A 12,146-nucleotide genomic window follows, 5' to 3' on the forward strand; every position below is an offset into this window, starting at 1 on the left:
AATCCCTTGCCTTCCGAGCCCTGCACAAGAGGCCAACGTGACTCGGGATTGGATCTCGAGGCCCGCATACTAGTCTACTGGCGGAATCTTGGATTAGTAATCCTTGTGGATTGCTGGATAGCCTTCGGGCGGATTATGGATAAGCCTACGGGCTGGATGTTATAAATGTATTCCAAAGATAAATATGATAAGCTGTTGAAAAGGAACTTATTTGACATTGCTTTTCTATGTCAAGTGTTATGATTACGTGAAGAAACCAGTGCCTAACGTGCTAATTAAGGCAGCTGATTGATACATGTCCAACTAAATGTGGTAGGTAATTAAATAACTAAAACAACCTGAGGAAAGTGCGGTGGATGTGGCCATGGGTCCCTCCTACGGATGGGTGGTCCCGGTTCACTGGGAACTTTTCTCAATCACGATGGACAGCAAGAAGATCGTTTTCAAAGGACACGAACAGCAAGGGCACTGACTTAGAGTCTAAGTTATAATAATCCCGATTTACGCTATTTTAGGGGAACGGAATGGGACTATGCCTTACGGCAGAGAGGTCGATCCTTGCATTCCTCTCGTTTTCCATTCTCCTTAAACCAAGTGCAGCGTGAATCCGCTTCGACCCTGGCGTTTCTGTGTAAGTAGTTTGCTTGGGGTTCGACGCTAGTTGTCGTTTAGGAAATGACCATTAGGGAAAAACCCTGATTCAGGTCGGTCCCAAGTGGGAACGGCCAGAATACTTCCACTACGTGGCAGACACGCTAAGTCCTAGATCGCAAACCCCGTGACATTCCATGAGAGTGCTAGGTGAAGCTTTCTAGACATCCTTTCCGATGGATTGCTAAGACATGTCCTGAAGATTAAAGGCGGACACGTTACAGTGTTTCAATCAATCAATGGTTGATTTATTGAAAAAACTGAGTAGTATCACTATCTAGAGGATAAATACATGTTTTCCATGAATACTAGCTTGAATGCGCAAAGTGTTGGGGCTCCTAGAACCTGTCCAAACATCCAAGGAGATGGAGCAAAGAGAGGTGGCACATAAGTCATCCTCATCATTGTACCACTCTTCCATTGCATACATGCTATGAACTTTGACCTTGGCTATCTTGTAAGGGCACTTGGAGGCATGGTTGGCAATTTACTTATCCCACATTTAAAACATAGGCCTTTTTCATTTCGTTCCTTTACAACATCCAAGGAAATGAAGTTTGTCCACTTGAGCCATTGGAGGGTGATGTAGTGGAGTGTCTATTTTCAGCATATTTACTCTCAATATTATAGCCAAATGTTGTCCCAAAAGTGCCTTATTTTCTTTCAGCATGGAAGGGGGGGGGGGTAAGTGGGTATTTTGGGGTTACTATTAGGTGTGGAATTGCCTCTAAAACCACTGCCATATGGGGCTGATCTCAATGGGGTACATGGCTGTCCATAACCTTGCTAAAAGCTCTCATTCTTACGGTACTTTGTTGCATATCTTTCAACCAATTTAATTGTATCAAATAGTGTGGTAGGCTTTTGAGCCATGACATTCGCCAATAAGCTTGGTTCCAACCCATAGATGTACTTATGCAATTTGGCATCATCACTAATGTTAATCTCCATACACATGGTCAAGTTCATAACTGATTTGTGTACTCTCGTACTGTGAGATTATGTTGGTCAAGAGTGTACCATTGTCTTGCCAACCACTTTTTTTCCAAAGGGGATAAAAATACTTGAACCATATGCATTTTAAAGTATTTTCAATCAATGAACTAATGATTCTCTTGATTGATATAGTGCCACTAGGTGTGGAAAATTCCTTCTAAGTGGAGAGAGACAAAGATACTTTTTTGATCATCTATACGAGGGTAGATATTGATGTAGGACTCTAACTTGGAAGTCCATTCTTCCAAGTCTGATGGTGAGGGAGATTTCTCGTTGTACTTAGTGAGAAGAATCTTGCCATGGAGATCATGAGGGCCATGCTACCCATGGAAACCTTTCTATGCATAGATACCATGATGACCGTACATACCTTGTTGTCCATACATACCATGTTGTGCATTTATGCCATGCTGCCCATTATTGCCATGTTTCCCATGATTTTCATGCTGGCCATTAATACCATACTATCCATGATGGAGTTGAGTCATTTAAGTTCCATTGAGGCTTTGAAGGAGAGTAGAGAAGATTGTAACAATAGTGGGAGAGGGTCTCATTGGAGGGTTCGCTACATGGGTGATAGAGGAGCTCAATAGAGGCTTGTTATAAATATGAGACGTTTCACCAACTTCATAGGTAGAATGGGAAATACCCTTGGATCAAAGAATGCCCTATGTACCATGTAGTTGCTCCAGTGGTGGAGGGAGTTGAGACTCGCACTTGAATTCATTCACCTTTACTAGGGACAAAGTGATAGCTAGTAGCTGAGCTACAAGAGTGGTGAGCTGCTCGAGGGTTTACTGAGTCCTAGAGTTTGAGAGGGCCGTTTGCTTAATTGCTTCATCAAAATTTGACATCATTTGGCAGTGGTTGGTAGCCATGTCATTATGGCTCTCCCTGTGAGGAAGCTCATGCTGACATAAAGTGTGTGGTTGAGCAAGCTGTAGGGATCCATATCGTGCACTTCCTCATGCATATCACCATGGTAATCTTGTGTCAAGCTAGTTTCATCATTCCTTGAGGCTATGGAGTCTCTAATATCCCTCTAAATCTCTTCATGGGCTCTACTGTTGCCTTTCTGGCTAGCCATCTAAATGCAATCCACATGACCCACTGTCAGTAAATGGGGTATAACTTTTGGTGAGAAACTCCGATCGGTGAGATTTTTGATGCAAATTGAAGGGGAGGAAGCCCTCTTTGAGATGAGATATTGAGATTTGTGAAAAAAAATGATCAGAATTTTTTGGAATTGGATTTTTGTGTCTAGTGGTATGCACCTTGTCCATAGTGACCTCAATGCATAAAAATGGCCATAACTTTCGCTCTAATTGGGGAGATTTTTTATTCAAAGTAGAGGAAAAAAAACCCTCTTTGAGAGGAGATATAGGGTTCATTCCTAGGTATAATACATAATTTTTTGTAATTGAATCTTTATGACTATCCTTATTGATTGTGACTAAAAACATTATTTGTCCCTTGGTGCAAATGCACTGTATGGATGGCTCATAGATTGAGGGGCATGAGAAATATCATAAATAGCATCTTGAGCATATTGAACACAATCCCAAGAACATTTATATGTTTGTTTGCTCTATCATGACACTGCATAAGTGAAGCTTAATGCCATATATCTCTTTTGACTGCATACACCTCAAGTGTCATACATGGGTACCATAAGCACTAAAAGGGTGTCCAAAAAGGGGATTATTTAATTAGTGTTTGTGGTGACCATAGGAGGGTACTTACATCTGTATACAAGTATTAGACTCCAGATCACCGGGAGGTGGGCAAAGTTCTCTCATCGGGTTGTGCACCTCTTCAGGGTCTTAAGTGGTAATGAAGGGTCACCTCTCTTTTGGCTTATCACCTCACTTGGCATTGGAAACATTGGATCATTTCATGAGTGTTGAGTGTTGAAATGACTTGTTTTTTGGCTGATTTTTATTTTTTTTGAGAGTAGAATGGTTGATTTTATGAGATGATTGATTGGTTTGGAAGTGGTTTGAGAGTGTTTTTGATGATATTGATTGTGTTTTGGAAGTTCATGATGTTTATTAGTGGTTCTGTGATGTTCTGATAGGTTCTGATTGGTTCTGTATACCTTCTGTTTTGTTCTGTTTTGTTCTGTTTTGGTCTGTTTTGTTCTGATTGTCTTCTGTAAGGAGGGATGGAGTATTGATTGATGAAGATTGAGATATTGAGAAAGCTTATTGAATGGTTTATGAGAGTTTGGAATGGTTTGAGTATGAGTTATGTGGTTTTGATGACCTTCTGTAACCTTTTGTAGGTCTTCTGTAGAGCTTCTGTTTCTGTTCTGTTCTGTTCTGTTCTGTACTGTAGCTGTTCTGGTACTGTTCTGTGACTGTTCTGTATGCTTCTGTATGTGTTCTAATGGATGAGAGTGTAGTTTGGGAAAGTTTTCTAGCCTTGGAAAGAGGTGAATACAAGTGTGAAAGAGCTGAAAGAAGTGAAAGAAGTAGCTGTTGAAGACTCAAGTGAAGACTAGAGTGAAGTGACAACAGTGAGCTATGAAAAGACACTGTAGTGGCTCTGGTGACTCTTCATATCAAACATACCTCTTGGGAGGGGTATCCACGACCTAATAAGGATTATGGAGAGTGATTTTGAGAGATTGTAGTGAGGAGATGATGTATTATTAATGGAGAGAGAGAGAGAGAGTCAGAGATAGCCAATTCTACTCAAACAGAGTGATTGTATATGAGAGATTGAGAGAGAAGACTATGAAGATATTGAAGATGAATAATATGTGATGTATTTCCATTCAAAGATGGTGTATTCCTTTGCTTTCTTTGTTCTATTGATGGATTTTGTGGAGATATTGAAGAATATGGTTGATTCTATCAAATCCATGGGAGATCTACATGATGCTGCATGAAAATTTGTTGTGCCTGGTGTTCTTTTCTTCATTGTGGTCATATGAAACATAATAAACAAGCTTGTTGATGTTACAAGATATATTTTCTTGCAAGAGAATTTCCTTTTCCTTGGTGTTCCTCTTGGGGCTCCATGTTTTTGGTGCGCAGCCGGGGAAACTTGCCATCAACAAGCACCAGAAGAGGCTGAAAATGAAGGAAATGGCATTGCCAAGAAGAGAAGAATTCAATGGATGTTTGTAAAGTTCCTTCTTCCACTGAAGAGTTGGAGTTCCTCATAATCAAAGCCACTTTCCACAAGAAGTTCATCCCACAATGGTGGAAGCACATCACCATCATGATGCATGCTCTATGTGGTGGACAGTTTCCGCTTCCTGTTGAAGTAGCAGAAACTTGCATCTTGGTGGCAAACTGTTTGGGAATAAACTGAAGAGAAGAAACAGAGAGAATGACCATCCATGGAAGATTTGGCATTCATTGAGAAGTTTCCAGACAACATCAAGTGGGAGATTGTGAAGAAGCTTCAGGAGTCTTGGTCTGTAGAGGTTCACAAATACAAGAAGGAAAAGAGTTGGAATTTGTTCGTGGATGCTCAATAGCAAGATACATGGGATGCTTGGTGTACTGATAATCTTATGTTTGTTCAATTAGCAACCCACTGGAAGTTGGTAGACAGAGTGTTTTTCACAACATACACTGTTGAGACCATTAGAAGCTGGCATTACTATGATGATGGCACCACCACAATGGTCAGACATATGCATTTTGACACCTTTAGAACCGAATACCTTCCTCTGTGCAGTGGCATGAAAGCAGAATTCAGGGACGTTGAAAAGAAAGAAGTAGAAGAAATGTTGGCAAGAGAGTCCTCCAGAGACTGAAGCCTTCTGTTAACCCTCTGTGAAGCACTAACAACATAGTGGAGCCACACCCCTGATGAATGACGCAATAAAGAGACAAGCATTAGAACGAGTCCAGAGGTATGTGAGAAGAGAGAAAGCAAAAATCAAAGCCGAGAACGAGCTCACAGCAGAAGCCGCCTTTGACGCCCTTGCGGAACTCTTTACAGAAGTCCCAATGGCACATCAAGCCCTTCCTCCTCCTGCTGAAGATCCACTTCCAAGCCAGATCCATCCTGGAAATATTGATGACAGGCCAGCGAATGTAGTCCCATTGCCAGTTTTTAAGAGAGAGTACAATGAAGACCCCGATCTTCATGTAGCAGAATTTATGGTAGCGTGTGTGGCTAACAATGCCAGAACCCCTGAGCATTGGTTGGCAATATTCCCTGCCACTTTCAAGGGCGCGGCATTTCAGTGGTATGAGAGACAAGCATCAGGAACTTTTGGCACATGGGACGACCTGAAGTTGGCCTTCCTCACTAAATTCAGGCGTGAAGGTTTTGAAGAGCGGATGCAAGAGGAATTTATGAACCTAAGTTAGTCTTCTGGAGAAAGAGTGGAAGCTTATGTCTCACGAATGGAATCCATCCTGAAGAGATGGACTAACCATAATCTAGATGATGGCATTCAGAAGAGGGTGTTTCTCAGAGAATTACAACCAGAAGTCCGTAAGTTTGTGGAGCTGCAAAGACCACCCACCCTGCAAGCTGCAACAGAAGGTGTAAGACTGTACGATGAAGTGGAAGCTAGATTAGCGATGAATATAGGAAGAGGAGTCCTACCTCCTCTGATGCCAGGAATGATGTATCCACCAAATGCAGTTCCAAGGACTGTTCCCTATCCCTACCAAGAGATGCCCCCAGTATCACAGTACAGTGCACTAAATCCATAGTGGCCACAATCAATGCCTCAAATGATGGTGCAACCACAACAACAATGGTCCCAACAAATTTCCTCAATGCCAAATCAGTAGCAACAGTGGAACCCTACCAACTAGAGCCAACAGCCAACAGTTCAAACAGGAGCTCTGAATCAGAATCAGAACAGAGACCCCTCTGTACCAACCCAACTGGTTTATGCAGTGATTACAGAGACTCCTCAAAACCCTCCTGCCAGTACCTCAGGAGGAGAAAGCTTGAAGGATTACTTATCCAACTCAGTTGCCAACATCAAAAAGGAGTTGATGGATGTGATTACAGAGCAGCTACAGACGCTGAAAGTGAATACCGCTAGCATATCCAACGTTGCAGGAGCAGGAAGAGATGTGATGCGGTCAAATACTTGGTGTGGTAAGTGTCATCAAGCAGGCCATTTAGCCACTGAATGTACACGAAAACCAACTATTCCTGGGGCCTTCTGTTCCTACTGTTTGCGGAAGAACCATACAGAGGACATTTGCTCTCTGAAGGAGATGCATGATAGGAGAAGGAAGGAAGAAGACGCAAGATTCAACTTGTTGGAATCCAAAATGACAACACAGGATATTGGACCCAAGCCTAGAGAGTTTGGCCCTAATTTCGGACCCAGAAGATTTCCCTCTCAAAGTTACAGAGGAAGACAATCTGGCGGTGGTCAGAGATCAGAAGTGGAGTGTTATAGATGTGGAGAAAAGGGACACATCTCACCAAATTGTCCAAATCCTAGAAGGTTAGTGGATTACAAGCCCTTATGCAGTCGATGCAAAGGAGAAGGCCACACTGCAAAAGACTGTCCAAGCCCAGCCCCAGTGAAAAACAGTGCTACTGACATTCCGGCCAAGGCTCAAGAGCCTACCTCCAATTTAGTGGAATTGGAAGTTGCTGCCATCACTCGTGCAAAGCAAAAGGAACCACCTATCCAGAAAGAAAATAACCCTTCTGCCAGAACAGTGAAGTTCAATCTTCCACCAGAAGAATAGAACAGAACAGAGCCTGACAGTGCCGTACAGAGCCCTACAGTGCCACAGAGAGTTACAGAGATAGTTACAGAGACAGGACCAGAGGTCCAGGAGATAGAAGAAGAGGAAGTGCCACAAGTGACAGAAGAAGTTCCCATGATGCCTCTGTTGGAAGAAAGAGGGAAAATGAAAATGGGTGTTGCCCCATTCCCTAATCGGTTAGAGAAGCCAGTGGATCCTATTAAGGAATACGATCTGGTTAGAGATCTAGATACCTTTAAACCAAACCTCACATTCCGACAATTATTGATGTTGTCTCCCAGTTGCCGGAAAAGATTCAAAAGTATACTGACAAAAAGACGTGGTTTAAGGATTGCTCCCTCAACAGTAACAAAGTCCAATAAAGCTCTAGAGCCTGTCAAAGAAGTGGATGTAGCTAACGCCTTTCTAGATCCGGGTACTCCAGAGACTGGCGCGTGGATAGAAGGTTACTTCATTGCAAATGCACTGATTGATGGTGGTTCATCAGTGAACATTATGACGGATGTGACAATGAAGGATCTAGGCCTACAAGGTGTGCAACCAACCCAATGGCTCATCAGATTGGCGGATCAGAGTAGAATCAAGCCTTTGGGCATTCTCCCATATGTGAAGACTATAGTGGCTGGAAAAGATTATTGGCTAACCTATCTGGTGGTGAAGCCAAACTCTTATGGTACATCCTACCCTCTATTACTGGGCAGACCATGGCTTTTTGAAGCCTGAGCAAGGACGGATTGGTTCAAAGGAACTTTGACCTTGGGAAGAGGGCCCAATAAAGTGGTGCTGAAACTGTATGGTTCTCAAAAAGGACATGGATCCACCTCCTTGGAATTATCTTCTGACTTCCCTAATGAGGCTACAGATAGAACATCAGCAGACGAAGATGCTGTCAAACAGATCCTTCCCAAGAAAACAGTGGCATGTTCCTTAACAGTGTATACTGTAAGCCGACTTCCAAAAGATGCAAAGTCATTATCAATGGGTGAATACTTCCTGCCTGAACCAGGAATGACTTCTGAAATCACTTCTGACAGTGAGATAGAAGCATGGATGTACTGCTCTCCCTGTTACATGGCCATAGCAGAGACAGAGACAGAGACAGAAGAGGAAACAGAGAATCTGTTCTTCTGTTACAAAGCTCCTACAAAGACTGAGACTGAGACTGAAACTGAAGCAGAGACAGAAACAGAGACAGAGACAGAAGCAGAAGCAGAAGCAGAAGCAGAAGCAGAAGCAGAAGCAGAAGCAGAGACAGAAACAGAGACAAAGACAGAGACAGAAGCAGAAGCAGAAGCAGAAACAGAGACAGAAGCAGAGACAGAGACAGAGACAGAAGAGGATGGATATGATATGGACGAAGAAGATTATGAAAATGAAATGGAAGAGTCTATTCCACCCGAAGAGGATATATATAAAGAAGAAGTTCTAGAAGCTTCAGAAGCAGACGAGCTCATGCTATGGGACAGAATGGCAATGGTACCATTTGGTTTGGTAAATGGATCTTCTCATATGCAAAACCTTTATAAGAAATGGATTAAGAAGAACAAGCCGTCTTTCAGCAGTGGCTCATGCCGTTCTCACCCATCCTTGCCAAAGAAGGATGATGATGATGCACCATGCCAACAAGCACCAGTCCCACAAACCCAATAGGCATCAGAGGGTCCCTGTTATGTGACGTTCCTAGATGTATCATCTTCAGAAGAGGAGTCTTCAAGCCAAGAGGTAATTAATTTTGAAACCAAACCCGAAACGGCCCTAATCCCATTTCAACATCTTAAGGAGCAACCTAAGTCTCCACCAAAAGAAGAAGTTGGTTCTAGTGGGACATCAGAAGAGGACACCACTCCCTTGAAGGAGTCGGATCTGTATCCAAAAGCAGTCCGTGGGACCTTCATCCGTGAAATAGAAGGTGAAAGGCAGTTAACCTTTATGGATGCAGATGGCACTGAACGCCACTTGAAGGTGGGTAGCAGCCTCCCAGAAGAGGAGTTGTCGACCTTGTACAACTTGTTGAAAGAGAATTTTGACGTATTTGCATGGTCCTATAAAGACCTAAAGGGGATTGATCCCACAATATGTCAACATCATATTGACTTGGAACCTGATGCCAAGCCAGTACGGCAACGACAGAGGCGAATGAACCCGAATTATTCCACATTGGTGAAAGCGGAGCTGCTGAAGCTTCTGGAAGCCGAGTTCATTTATCCAGTGGCAAATAGTGAATGGGTTTCACCCATCGTGGTTGTACCCAAGAAGAATGGCAAATTGTGAATATGTGTGGATTTCTGAAAGCTTAATTCTAAAACAAAAAAGGATCACTTTCCTATCCCTTTCACACATCAACTGTTGGACACAGTGGCAGGACATGAGCTTTATTCCCTTCTGGATGGATTCAATGGATACAACCAAGTGCAGATAGCAAAAGAGGACCAATCCAAAACAACCTTCACCACAGAATGGGGGACCTATGCTTATCGAGTGATGCCATTTGGGCTGTGCAATGCCCCTGCTACTTTCTAGCGAGTCATGACGGCCGCATTTCAAAATCATCTGCACAATTTCATTGAGGTATATTTGGATGACTTCTGTGTCTATAGTTTGATCCGTGAACACTGGGAACACCTGGAACAATGCTTTGACCGATGCCGGGAGTATAGGATTTCCCTCAACCCCGACAAATGCATCTTTGGGGTCTCTTTCGGAGTTCTATTGGGCCACATTGCCGCATGAAAAAGGCTAGAACAAGCATCCCATTGAGATCCAGAGCAAGAATGATAAATACTCATACCAAATTTAGCCCAAAAATCCATTGTACTTTTCGAAAGACTTTTTTGTAGTGAATGAGTAATAGAGCTAGCACAAGATCTAGGTCTTGTATAAATTCTAGAGAAAGTTTGTGCAAACTCAAATTGACCCACAACATACTATCAAATAACACACTTCCCTAAAATGTTCCTTCTCATGCAAGATTCACACCTCATCCCCACATATGCCTATACATATACTTAAACAAATGGCTAAAGGAGGCCCAATACATAGACTAACAGGACTTAGCTGACTTAATTTCAACTTACTTACCAGACTAAGCTGATTTTCCTGATTTAACTGATTTAATTAATTTATAAATTAATTTCCACCTCCTAAAAATTCAAAAAAAAATCTAAAAATTCCCTTCGCTTTTTGCCAATTTTTGGAAATTTGTCAGCTGGAAATTTCCAACCCCAAAATTTTTGAAAATTAAATATTTTCCAATTTATCCCCCAAATTACCAACAAATGTAGAAAATTCATTTAAAAATAGTAAAAATTTCTACAAAAATTTTAAAAAATTCTAAAAAAATTCCCCTCACCCCCCTTGACCATTTTCCATTTATTTTTCACTTTAAAATATTATTATACATGAAACCCCTATTTTTTTAGAAAAAACCAACAAACAACAATGACCCATACAAATCCCCATCTTATTTTCATACCCTAAATTGTGGATATTTCCTCCATGGCTAAATTTTTATTTTTTTTCCCTTCATCACATATTCATGTGCTATATCTCTTGCTTTTATTATTCTTCTTCTTTAACAAAAAAAAACAAAACAAAAACAAAAATAAAAACCAAAAAAACAAAAAATAAAAAAACAAAACAAAAAAAACACACGCAAACAAACCCTAAATAATAACAACTTTAAAAAAAAAAAACAAAACAAACAAATAAACGAACCCACCATATCAACCAAAACAGACATACCTAAACTATAACCCCACTCCCATCCAAAATAACAAATTTGACTTACATTCAAAATCCCCAAATCCACTAAGGTGTTCTCTTTGTTGTTTCGTCAGTGGTCTTTACTTTTCCTTTACTGGATTCACTTCTTTTGGGGGACTCTTCCGTGCGCATTCTGCATTACATACACACCCTTCCAGGTATTTATTTTATGTGATTTATTTATTTTCATTCCCCCCTTAATCACAAATTAATTGTTAAAATAAACTCTTTATTCATCCACAGTTTCCACGCGCATTCGCGCTACACACACATACTTTTTAATTAAAATAAATCCGCCGTTCACTTAGCACGCGCTACGTGCGCTAAAGAGGCACTTTAATTTTTAATTAAAATGATTCAACCGTCACATGAGCACGCGCTAGCAAAAAAGCGCTCCACATCACCTTAATTTGTAAGCAATGAACTTGCATTTAGAGACCCAGTTTGGGTATCGAAGTCCGGGATTCGAATTAAATCACTGTTTTAACCTAATAATTGGTAATTAAATTTTTAATAAGGAACCGCCATTTTCTTGCTAAGGTTTATCACTTAATAAAAATTCACCCATTCTTAATAATTTCTTAAAATAAACCCTTCAGTAAATTAATTCCCCCTCACTACACTTAATCCCCCTTTTTAACGAACCGTTTCGTGGGATGGGTATGCGCAGTCATTAGAGTTATTTCCATGGTCAATCACTAGTTTATCAACGATGTAGTCTTGATATGTGTCGGATGTGGTGATGTTTTGGTTTACTGTCTTTGTTACGGTTAAGGGTACGGTATGCAGTTTTTTCTTTTATTGCCTGATACGGGGTTCTAGGTGTTTGTCTGATGCATAGCATGAAGCTTTCGGTCGCATATGTCTCAAGGTCATGTCGAATTTTTTCTAGGTTGTGGTTTGCTTGGGGTTAGTTGGTCAAGATAAGTTTTCTTATTTTGGTTGTTCTCTTATCCTTGGATTTTTGTCTGTTGCTTTGCAGGCATTCTCCTTGATTGTCTGTGTTTGTGGTGTGTGTGTAACCAT

This window comes from Lygodium microphyllum, chromosome 22, assembly GCF_053477565.2.
Source record: "Lygodium microphyllum isolate KBCC chromosome 22, Lygodium_microphyllum_v1.1.10, whole genome shotgun sequence".
Taxonomy (NCBI): Eukaryota; Viridiplantae; Streptophyta; class Polypodiopsida; order Schizaeales; family Lygodiaceae; genus Lygodium; species Lygodium microphyllum.